Source organism: Callithrix jacchus, chromosome 2 (assembly GCF_049354715.1).
Source record: "Callithrix jacchus isolate 240 chromosome 2, calJac240_pri, whole genome shotgun sequence".
NCBI classification, from domain to species: Eukaryota; Metazoa; Chordata; class Mammalia; order Primates; family Cebidae; genus Callithrix; species Callithrix jacchus.
Window position 1 is genome coordinate 38,028,110 of NC_133503.1, and position 12,104 is coordinate 38,040,213.

The 12,104-nt window shown below is 58.0% G+C and overlaps 1 protein-coding gene across 7 annotated transcripts in view; it reads left to right on the plus strand.

The window, feature by feature from the left end:
- The first annotated feature begins 489 nt into the window (after positions 1 to 489).
- The window catches only part of CXXC5 (CXXC finger protein 5), a 35,602-nt gene continuing 23,987 nt past the window's right edge, over positions 490 to 12,104 (plus strand). The window contains exon 1 of one of the 7 annotated variants that reach the window (XM_054252540.2): positions 490 to 564. The gene's annotated coding sequence lies outside the window, so the exon portion shown is untranslated. Of the gene's footprint in view, positions 565 to 874; positions 2,752 to 12,104 lie in introns of those variants that run through there. The other 6 variants (XM_035292174.2, XM_035292168.3, XM_035292167.3 and 3 more) reach the window with 6 other exon arrangements.

The following is a 12,104-nucleotide window of genomic DNA, read 5'->3' on the forward strand; positions in this document are numbered from 1 at the left end:
CCCAAGATGGGCAGATGAAGAGGGCATTGATGGAGTGAAAACGGGATATGCGTGCCCTAATCTGTCCTGTCCCCACTGGGCGCCTACTCTGGCCAGGCTGACTTTTCCTTCTGTCTTTCAACCTATTGAGCGCTGCTGTTCCAGGCATTGTTTCGGGTTTTGAGGACACAGGCCAAGGTCTCGGGGCACCAAATGTATGTAGTCGTCTCAGCCCCGGAACTCAAGAGTTGAGGCTGGCGCCTGTAAGAGAAAAAATATCCTTTTTCCGATAGTTTCCTCATCTGAGAAATGGGAACGGGAACCTCCGCCCCTTTTGTCCTGGAGCCCTTAGTGCCCACAGAATCCCTGAAGGTGCTCTTGGAAGGGTGGGGTCTTTGAACGAGCGTCTATCTCCCAGGAGCCCTCGGCTAGGAGTCTCTGGCCCGCCGCGCACCTGAGCTGGGAGGCGCGGCCAAACTCTCCTTCCCCGTCCTCGAAGCTTCAGGCCCCGTTGAAGAGGGGAGAGAGAGAAGGATAGGAGATTTCCCCGGAGGTGCGTCTCTAAACCCAAGCCAAAGCGGGGAGGTAGTCTTCCTATTTTTTTTTCGGGTGGGGTAAAGTTGCGGGAAAAAGGTGAAGACAGGGCGCGCGAGGGAGCTGAGCCTGGGTGGACCTAGTCAGGGTGCGGGGAGCTCGACGCTCAGCGGCTGCAGCTCCGGCCTCAGAGCCCGCGGCGTCCAAGTGGCCAGAGCTGCGCTGGGAGGGAGGCGGTGGGAGGAGGGAGGGGAGGCGAGGTGGAGGTGGGGGGGGGGAAGAGGGAGCGGTGAGTCCGGTCCGGGTTTTGCCGGCAGCCCCCGGGCAGCGTTCATAGCTCCTGCCCGGGCGGGCGCGCGGCGGCGGCGGCAGAGGCGGCTGAGCCTGAGCGGGGATGTAGAGGCGGTGGCAGCAGAGGCGGCACTGGCGGCAAGAGCAGGCGCCCGAGCCGAGCGAGAAGAGCGGCAGAGCCTCACCCCGTAAAGCCGGGCCCCGCGTCCCAGCCCTACCCAGCCCGCGCCCAGCCATGCGCGCCGCCTGCTGAGTCCGGGCGCCTCACGCTGAACCTTCCGCCCGCCGCGCCGCGCTCCGCTCGGGGGGTGATTAGTTGCTTTTTGTTGTTTTTTAATTTGGGCCGCGGGGAGGGGGAGGAGGGGCAGGTGCTGCAGGCTCCCCCCCCTCCCCGCCTCGGGCCAGCCGCGGCGGCGCGACTCCGGCTCCGGACCCGGGCACTGCTGGAGGCTGGAGCGGAGCGCACCGCGGCGGCGGTGCCCAGAGCGGAGCGCAGCTCCCCGCCCCGCCCCTCCCCCTCGGCCTCGCGGCGACGGCGGCGGTGGCGGCTTGGACGACTCGGAGAGCCGGTAGGTGTCGGGCCATGGCCCTCCCTCGACCCCCCCACGGAGGCCGGCCCCCTCCCCTTCCCCGCCTACCTCCCTCTCCTCCCCCGGGGTTCGGTGCGCGGCCGGGGCCGGAGTTCGCTGCAAGTCGGCGGAAAGTTTGGAGGCGCGGGTTCCCCGAAGTTCAGGTGCGGAGAGCCGGGGACGGGGAAGGAGGGGTCCGTGTTTGGGAGGGGCGGGGGGCGCCCGCGGGATGAGCCGCGGAGCCCCGAAGCCTAGGAAACCTAGCGCCGGTGATTGCTCGGTGGCCGCTGCTATACCCAGGGCTCCTCAAGCCGCAGTATGCTCGGTCGCAGATCACTGAGTTCAGACAAAAAGAGGGGTTTTAGGGTCTGGGACGGCGGCTTGGGCGCGGTGGAGTGGAGCTGGGACGCTCACTGCGGGTGCCGCTCCCCCATTACTCCTGCTCGCAGGCGCTGGGGCGGCGGGCGCCCGGGGTCCTCGCCAGTTGGCGTTGGGCGGGCGCTCAGCCTGCGGGGGAGGCTGCTTGTAGATCTCTGGCGCGCACTCCCCCCATCAGACCCCACTCGCAGCCCTGTGTTGAGGGGCGACGTTAACTGCTCTGGGCGTCCTCGACCACGCGTGGCTGAGCCTCCCCCACCACTTGAAAGAGGCGGCGGCCACTTCTGCATTTCTCCTCCGGCTCCTCGCCCCCGCTGCCCGCGGGGTGCCCGGCGGGCTGATGAAGTTTGACCTTTTTTTTCCATCAAAGTATCTCCCCCACCACCCCGGTGCGCCGCGGCCTCTTCCTCCCTCCCTCCCCAGCCTTGGGGAGTCCTTTGGGCTGTCTCCAGAGCCCCGCGTGGGCCAAGCAGCGTGCAGAGCCTGGGAGGGAGAACGGGGGTGTTTCTCTAGCTGCGGAACTGTGGGGGGCGGACGTCCCAGGCGCCTGCCACGCTGCTCTGGCCCCAAATTTGCCCATGAAGTTCAGCCCATGCCCCCTCCCCTTCGCTTCCCCGGAGCGGAGTGAGGGGCTGAACAGCCGCGAGAGGAATGTGTTAATTTTCTGGCCGGGGGAAGTTGTCCTCGCCCGGAATGGGCTGCTTTCCGGCGGGGAGCGCGGCGTGCGCCTGGCTTTGTTTATTTGTAGGATCGACGGAAAGTGAGTGACCCCGGTTTTTAAATGGGGGGCCACCTCCGGGACCTGTCAGAAGAACTGAAGCAAGTAATGTGGGAGCAAGATCTCTTTTTGTTCTTTTTTGCCCCCCGGGAATCAGAAGGGGTGCGCGGAGTTTGGCTGGTGCCACGGGCTGCAAGGAAGCACCAGTAAATTCGGGGGCTTCTGTAGTGACTCATTCGGAAAGACCCACTCCCTCTAGTCTCCCGAGACTGAGGTCTGAAGGTGTGGCAACCGCGCCCTACTTTTCCCCCTGGACCCGGGTGGTCTGCGAGTCGTGTCTTCGGAGTGGGGAGCTAAGGGGGTGGCCGGCGCACCAGATTCCTGACCCCCGCTTTTCCTCGCACCACAGGCGCTGTTTGGAGCCCTTGGATTTGTGGTGGGCCCTGCCTCACTCCCACCCCCGCATTTTCTCTGGAAACGCTGGGGAGGGGGCGTGTGTGCGATTTCTGGCCCCCGCCGGAGCCGCCCCAGGGCCGCCGGCAGAGTCCCTTTTAAGTTTTCCGCTGGGGCCGCCTGGCGGGGGCTGCGAGCGCGGTCGCTGCGGACTTGTTTGGAGCGCGATTTGAACACCCGGCGCCACCTCAGCTGCCCCAGCCCGCGGGGTGGGGGGCGTCTGTCCTTTGCAATTGGGAGTATTTAAATTAGACGTCTTGGGAGGGGGGGCTACTGGCCTAAGCTTCACCTGGTCGAAAGACGCTCGTGCCTTGGTTTCCAACCGCCTCTAGAAAACCAGCAACTGAGACCAAAGCCCCCATCTAAACCGCTTTCTGAAAGCAGTGCCGGGAGACTCAGGCCGGCGCGCTACCTATCCGTAACTGCGTATTGTTGATTTAGCATTTTCCCTAAATGAGAGTCAGGCTGGAGCTTGGGGGGGGGGGGCTGGGGGCTGGGGAGTGGCCCGCTCTGCAGCTGTCACCCCCCTCCCAGAACGGAAATTGTCCTCTCCTTGGGGAGGAGGGAGAGGGGGTGACGGTTTGATTTTTGCCCTGGGAAGAGATGGGAACAGCTGAGGGAGGTTGGTCTCTTAGTTCTCAGCCAGACCCCGGAACTTGGGTAGCAGCGCTCTACCCCTCACCCTCCCAGGAGCTGGGTCTCTCCCAGCGACGCCTCTTGTCAGCCTTGGCCTCCCTCTCCATGCCACCTCCCTTTCCAAGGTGAGCCTCTGCAGAAGACAGACCCTTGGCTGCCTAGCTGGCTGTCGGGTTGGTGTCTTATTTATGTGTGTATCTGGTCCTGGCTGTTTTCCCCGCTCAGCAGGTGACCCTGGCTGGGGCCTCCTATCTCTCCCGCGACAGAGCCTGTTGACTTACCCGAGGGCCAGTGGCCTCGTCTTTATCACGTGAGACCTGGAATGTCCACCCGGCTGGGCTGGGCTGGGCTGGGGTGGGGGAAGGGGAAGGGAGGATTCTGCATCCAGGGCCCCAGCCAGCACAGGCCCGTGTTCCATGGGTTCCCACTGTGACCCTCAATTCTTGCTGCCCCTTTCCAGCTCTGCCTGCCTCCTACCCATTTGGCACATGTGAAACTGAGACCCATAGGAGTGTGGGGGCAGGCTTGGATCTGGGTAAAGAAACAAGTCCAGGGGAATGAAAAACCCTGCCTTCTTTAGGACTGCACCTTGTTGTTAATGGGAGGCTGGAATGGAGGGGGTCTCCCTCAGAGGAGAGAGAGATGTGGGCTGGGCTGACTTTCCAGGTTGCAGGATAGGGTGGAGGAGTGAGGGAATACTGGTGAGCCAGACCCAATCCTGGGTTCCTAAAGCCCCTTCTGGTGGCTTGACCATTTAGTCACAACTAACTCCCAAGCATGATGCTCTGGGGCATGCCCTAATTGAATAAGGATGGGGGGGTTCACACATTGTTATTCCTGTTATTATTGCCCACTCTTGATATATTATTCATTTGATGCCCCAGTATATTTGTATTGAGCACCTACTGTGTATCAAACCCCACCCTTCTGGTGGTGCACAAGTGAATCACTGCTCCAGCTCTGGAGGCCGGCCCAGGATGGAAGCTCCGCCCCCTTTCCCCGCCCCCTGGGGCCCTGATTGGGGCTTTCCTTCTTTTCTTTTTTCTGGGGCTCTCCCTCTTTTACCCCCACCACCTGGTTCCATCCTAGCCCTGTGTGTGTGTGTGCGCGCGCGCGCGGCTATGTCTGTGTGTGTGTGTGTGTGTGTAGTGTCCTTGATTAAGTGTATTAATAGTTAAACTCTCACTCATAGCTGGAACTCACCAGACCACAAAAAGCCTCCCCCGTTACTCACGCGCTACTGCCCAACAAGAATATCCCACTAAAGTTTTTTTCTGCTTTCTCTTACTTTCCCCTCATCTCCCCCCAACGCTGAGCCCACCCTTCCTGGATTTGAGCAATGAGAAAGGACTGCACCCTCAAAGACCCAGGAATCTCCAACCCTCCACCTGCCCCCTAAAGCCAGAGGCAGTGTCAGCTGACAGAGATGAGGCTGTGTGGGCACTAGTCTGTTGCTCTGGGATGTGAGAATCTGGGTGTTGTGTGCTTATGACTCAGGACATGTGTGTCTCTAAGTTGTGTATCTATATCTGTGAATCTCTGTGTTGAATGTCTGTCTCAGGGTGTGGGAATCTGAACATACATGGATTTATGAATCAAGGCATGTATATCTGTGGATCTAGAAGTTTGTGGATCGGGGGTCCAAAGTGGCTCCCGCTGGAGGTCATGGCGCTTGCAAAGGCGAGGTTATCAGTTCAAGGCTAACTTGAGCAACCTCATAAGCTCAAACTGATTGGCAAAAAAAAAAAAAAAAAAAAGTTTGTGGATCTGTAGTGCACGTGTACATGTGTGTTTGTGAATCTGAGATTGTATTTCTGAAGATTGGCTGTGTCCCTGTGAATCTGGGAATGAATATATTCTGTGAGTTATGTGTGCTTGGAATTTTGGAGAGTTTGTATTAGTGATTTGTGTGTATCTGTGCTTTGTATACGCTTATAAATCTGGAGGGTCTGAGTAGAGTGTGTCTGAATTGTGAATGTGGGAGTGGGCATGTCTGTGCTGTATGGACAGTGGTCTCTGTCTGTGGTGGCTGCTGGCTATATTTTCCTTTTTCTTTCTATATCTCTGTCTTACTGAATCTCTCCCTCTGTTTGTTTGAGGCCCTGAATATGTGTAGCATGGAGTGTGTATGTGTAGAATTGAACCTTTCCCACCCAGTCCTTCCCTCTGCAACCCCCATAACCCCCCCTTTCCCCAGCAGTAATTGGGCAGCCTCCCTGTCCGCCTGCCTACTGGGAGTTTTGGAAGCCACAGAGGGAGACAGGCTGGGGCCAGGGTGACAGCGTGTATCCACGTCGATGGCAGCATGTGATTATGGGAATAAAAGGATTTTAAGGTCATGGGTGGGTTTTTTTGAGGGGAGGTTGTGCTCCCCCAACCCGCCATTTGTTGGAGCCAGTGGCAGCAAAGGGCCAGCCTCTGTGTCTGTAGGCTTGGAAGCCTGCCCCATGCAGGTGAATGTGGCTGTGTGGGGCTTACCTAGGAGTGTGAGCACATGCTTGAACATGTATGAGCGGAGCCTGTGAGAGCGTGTGTGTCTGGCTGCCTGCTCCCCATGTGAGAGGCCATAGGCTCTTTCCCTGGGGGACGATTCCCAGGAAAACTTCTTGCTTCTGGGTATCACGTGGAGCTGGAACCCTGCAGTCCTCTGTAGGCTGACAAGCTGTCTGGTCCCAACCTTTGCCTGTACCCACCTTCCCAACCCCAAGTCTAGTGTCTCTGGCCAGACTGGCTGGGCCCAGTCACCTGGGCCAGACCACATCTTGGGGTGTCAGTGCCCCCTGGCCCTGCTCCAGCCCCTGTAATTGCATTCTGCCGCCTAATCCCCCGCCAGCTCAATTAGATCGCAAATTCTTCTTCATTTCCTGCCTCTGATGCTGGCCTCCCTCTGGGCTCACAAGGCCTGGGAGAGAGGGAGGGGATCCTGCCCCTCTTCCACAGCACTAGGGCCTCTGAAGAGGTGATTAATTCCAGGCACACTGGCCTGTGAACACAGGTTAGAACCCTGGGGACCAACAAGACAGGGCTCCACTGACCCTTTTTGGGTAAGCCTCAGTATCCTTACACTGGGGCAGGGCTGCTGGTACCTGGCACGGGGGCCAGCCTCAGTATCCTTACACTGGGGCAGGGCTGCTGGTACCTGGCACGGGGGCTCTGGGTAGAAACCCAAGCAGATCACTCTAGCCAGGCTCCTAGCTTGTACCCTCACCTGGGGCTCCTGCAGGCTCTGCCCCCTCCAAAGCAGCTGCCGTCTCCCCAAACCCACAGCAGTTGTGACCTTGTTTCTGACCTTTTCTGGGTGTTCCTTGTCAAGTCAGCTGAACCACTGAGCTCTACTACTACCGGGTCCCCATAACCCCACCCAGACAAATATGGATGAGCAGTGGCTCTAGAGTCCATCAGAACTGACTCCGAATCCTGGCCATGTCACTGCCTAGCTGGATGTATGACATTTGGGCCAGTTGTGTTATCTCCACAAATCTCAGTTTCCTAATCTCTGAAATTGAACAGTAAGAGAATGCCTGCCTCTCAAGTCATTTTCAGATGGACACAGATGGCTGCGTAGTGCCTGGTGGGGGGAGGTGCTCACCTGCAATCTGTATTCAGTAGACATTGGCTTTTATAGAGACAAGGAATGTATGGGCTCCGTGAATCCTAAGCAAGGAACATGTGGCTCATACCTAGCAAGTCTGTCTCCATTTGGCTGATCACCAGATATGTGACCTTGGGCGCATCACTTGGCTGACTTTCTCTTCCCCATCTGTAAAATGGGCCTGATAATAGGAGAGATCCCATGGGGCCCATGGTAGCCTTCTCTGGGACGATGCATGCAGATGCTTCGCAGATGCTTTCAATGTGTTACTTGCCTTCTTCCTTTTCTTCACACCAAACTTGGGGGCAGGGGTTTGCGAAGACACAGGCTCAGGGACAAGGGGACTGACCAAGGTTGTGAAGCTAGTAATGGGGTCAGGAAGGGGTGGGGTGGGAGGGCTGGGGGGTGACCTGCTGGCTCAGCTGAGCTATGAGGCCCAGCCTTTCCTCCCTGCAGGTCTCTGTGGAAAGTGGTGGCTTAGCTAATTGTTCCTGGGAAAGAGAAGCTGGATGTCTCCTGCTCCTTACCCAGGAGGTGCTGTTGCAGCGGCTGTGCTGACAGGCCTCCTGGCTTTCTTGATAGGGTGGCTGGCAGCTCTGGAAGGCGGGCTGTCCCCAGATCAGCCCGAGGGAAGAGGGAACTGCAGAGGTCTCCCTGCCATCACTAATCCCCATGGCACCTCCCACCCTCAGCCTGTCCTTCCATTGCAGCAGAGCCTGGGAGTCTGCCTTGATGGAGGTGGTGGAGAGACCAGCCAGAGGTGGGGCAGCCCTCCGCCTCAGGGTCCCCCATTGCTCTCTGACTAGTCTCCTGCTTCCTATGACCTCTGTCCCTCACTTGCCTTAGCTCTTTAATATTTCATGGCCCTTCAAGCCGGCCCCCTGCCCCAGCCCACACCACCCACTTTGTCTCTGCCTGCCACCCCTCCCGGGCATCCCTGCCACTGAATTACTGACCCAGAGGCTGCCTCTGCCTACTCCTAACTGTCCCCCATTGTGCCCGCCCCTGACACTTTCCCTGTCCCTCCTGACCTGCCTCCCCCACACCTCTCCTGTGACACCCTTCATTTCTTAGGGATTCTCTCCCCTTCTCTGACATCTCTGACTACTCCCTGCCCTTTTCCTCTATTTTTCTCTTTTGTTGGCTTCCTCCTTTCCAGTGGAACAGAAACCGCGGCAACTGGTCCGCCTGCCTGTCCACCCCCCCACACCCATCCACCCCTTCCTGCCCCCTCCCCCCAGGCTGTGCCGGCCGTGAGAGCTGGTTTTATTTATTTTACTGTTTGTTTGGGAAGAGGGCAGTGGCGGCTCTGGGCCCTGGCTGCTGCTCTCTGCTTAGAGCAGCAGGCAGGCGGGCCTCGCTGGCCTCCCAGGAATGTGGCCGGGACGCCCCAGCTATATTTACTCCCCTCCAGCTGCCGGCCCCAGCAGGGCAAAGCCAGGCCTGCCTGGTGGCCCCAGGGGAGCCCTGTACCTGCCCTCCCCTGTCTGGCAGACCCCACATGGCCCTTGGGCCCACGTCTCCCTCCCTTGCCTGTGACCTTTTCTGACCTCCTCAAATGTGCCCAGCCTGCCAGCAGGAACACTTGTGTTTCATGCCAGTATGGGCATAATGTTCAGGCAGAGGGGGCCTGGGTGCCTGTGGGTAAACACCTATCGGCCCTTGCACCCCCGAGAAGGGTCTAGGCTGGGCCTGTAATCCGATGGCCAGAACTATGCAAAGCGTCTTTCCAGGCCTCTCTCCATGGGCCTGGCCCCTGCTCTTGCCCCAGTTCCCTCAGCACTGCTGTGATCACTGGCAGGGGTGGCGTCAGGTGGGGGCCTGATTGAGCTTGAGTGGCGGTGCTCCTGGCATCACTGGACCCTCAGGTCCCTCACGCAGGCACACATATGTATGTGTAACACACCTAAGTGCTTATATACACACACACGTGTGTGTGCAGAAAGACACCCTCATACATGAAAACATGCTGGCTTATACCTTCCTTGGAGGCAGGGGCATGCCTCCTGTCATCGATCCCCTCAATCATCAGATGCTTATTAGGGCTTTTTGAGCCTGCTCCTTGCCAGCCTTGCAATTGGGATATGGTATCCTTCTTATACCCCCAGTGCCTGGAACCAAATAAGTGTTTGAGGAACTTTAGCTGCTGTAATCAGTTGCAGCCCCCAACTATTACTGCTATTGTGTTTTTTTTGTTTTTTTTTTGAGGTGGAGTCTCACTTTGTCCCCCAGGCTGGAGTACAGTGGTGAGATCTCAGCTCAGTACAACCCCCACCACCCGGGTTCAAGCAGTTCTGCCTCAGCCTCCCAAGTAGCTGTGATTACAGGCGCCCAACACCACGCCTGGCTAATTTTTGTATTTTTACTAGAGACTAAGTGTTTAATAGAGACTGAGGGTTTCTCCATGTTGGCCAGGCTGGTCTCTAACTCTTGACCTCAAGTGATTCACCTGCCTTGGCCTCCCAAAGTGCTGGGATTACAGGCGTGAGCCACCATGCTTGGCCTATTACTGCTATCGTTAAAATAGATTGTAACAAATCAGTGATAAGGAGTAACTCAACAGAAGTCCTCTCTCTGGTAGGTACCATGTGAACAGCTTTCTGGCTTTCACCTCCTTTCATCCCCACAATAGCCTCAGGTGACATGAGCCCATACCTGGGACAGATGCCTGTTGTTAGCATCCCCATATACAGATGAGGAAACTGAGGCCTTGGGAGTTTGTGGCTTGCCACTGCCTAGGATGATCCAGTCCTGGCAGAGCCCTTGATAGGCTGTTGGCCGGTGTGTGCTGTTTCCTGCACCTTCCACACTACCTGGCACACAGAAGGGACTCCTTCAATGCTTGCTGGGCACAGGCCTTGCTCTTTCCTCCTTGAGGCCCCCATAACCCTTGGCAATGGGCTGGATGTGGTGGGGAGATGAGCTGATAGGCTAGTTGGGTGGATAAAAATGAATTAGTGAATGACTGGATGACTGGTGGTGAGGATGAGTACTGTCAGGGGACCCTGGGATAGGGCATGTGCTGGTGGACAGGCTGGCATGTGGAGACCCACTGACCCTGTGGAGGACTCTGGGAAGCAAGATGGGGGGGGTAGGGCAGAGAGATGTGGCCAGAGAGCAATAGGCTGCTGGGCCAAGTCAGTGGGGCAAGTCCTGTCTTCTTTGTGGACCACAATTTTTCCATCTGTCAGATGGGCTTGGGAGCTTTTGCCCTGGCTGGTTGCCGGCTGGCCTGGGCTGGGACTGGCTTGGGAGGTGAGGGGACTGTGGCGGGAAGGAGGAAGCAGTGGGTGGTGAAGACAGGAAGATAAAGCGTGGAGCTTGGCTTGGAACCTGAGAAGCAGAGAGACCAGCTCTGACCTGACGCCCGCATGCCCTCCCTCCCTCCTAGCCGCAGGATGGGGTGCAGGCATGCAAACCCCCCGCCACCCACTCTCACTCTGGCTCGGGCTGACTTCCTGACATCTGTGGCATTAGTGGCTGTGTGTGCCAGAAGGAGGTGGCCTGTCCCCTAGGACTAGACCAGCTCCTCCCCAGGCCAGAGGCCCCCAGCGCTTCATGCCAGTTCCTACTGACTCTGATGGGAGAGACCCAGCCCCTCTCCTGCCTGCCCCATCTCCTCCAGAACTAGATGGGAAATTAGTTAACTGGGCTCATAGCAATAGGCAGAAGTGGGCCTGGCCCCCTTTCTTCCTGGGGGTGTCAGATCTTGGTGGCCTAGAATTTCTTAGTCATAGGAGTCTAGAATCAGAATGCTTGGAATGGAGACATTTTTTCAAGTCAGGATTCTTGTTGGGATTCTAGAGTCACAGAACCATGGATTTTGCTTGTGGAAGGAAGTGTAGATGGTCATGTTTCAGTCTCCTTGTTTGATGGTAGGGGGCACTGAAGGTCTGGGGGTGAGGCTGCCCTGAGGTCACAGGGCCTGGTGCCCTCAGGTGACATGAGCCCATACCTGGGACAGAAATGCCTGTTCTGCCTCTAGCCTGCCTCTCTCTGGAGCTCTAGCCACCGTGGAGAGTAGGCTGTGGGCCCACTCAGGCAGCGAGGGGATGCGGCTGGCCCACAGGCACAGGAGGGGTTCTCTCGGCGGTGCCCGCCTGCCCGCTGCCCACGCTTCCCGAGGCACCAGTGTGAGGAGGAAATGCAGGCTGTTGCTTCCAGCAACAGCCGGCAGGGCCGGGCGGCTTCCCAGCTCCCCCTCTGACTCATGGCCGCCTGCAGCTCCCCCTCCCTTGGGGTCCTCAGCAGCCCCATCTGTGCAATGGGGAGAGGAGGCTTTATCCAAAGTGTAGCGTCACTGAGACAATACCTTGGGATTCTTTTCAAGACCACTGTTGGGCTGTGGAAGAGCTGGGAGCATCATCTAGAGCAGCCCAGCTGGGCATTTGAACCCAGAACACTGAGGGGTTCTGTTTGGAGTCATCCTGATTACTCCAGAAGCCTGGGAGAGCTCAGTTGGCTCCTGAGGCAGAAAGTGTGGTGGGAGGCAAAGGAGTGGCAAAGGGACCTGCATTTGGCCCCTTTCGGGAAGAGCACAGTTGGGGAGGCCTGGTTCTGGCTCTCTGGGCTGTCTCCCAACCTTGGTTTACCCATCTGCAGAATGGAGGCTGTTACCCATGAGGTCATTTATTCAGCGTCTGTGCTGGGCCTGGATCCTGGGGCTAGTAGCAGATTAGCCAGGAGAGAAGGATTTCTCTGCTGCAGACATGGAGTGGGGGTCGTGATTTGGTGACACTGGGGAAGGACTGAGGTGGGGGGAGGTAAGGAGCTGGCCAGCAAGGCACAGTGTCCAGCGGAAAATCCCAGCTGTTGTCAGGAAGTGTTTCCTCCACTGGTCTCCTGGGAGGGAGACGAGGCTAGCAGGAAGAAGGAGGGCAGTGGGGGTAAATAAGGCCCCAGACGGTCCAAGTGGAGACATCCCAAGGCTGGCAGTTGGGCGGGTGTACCCCGC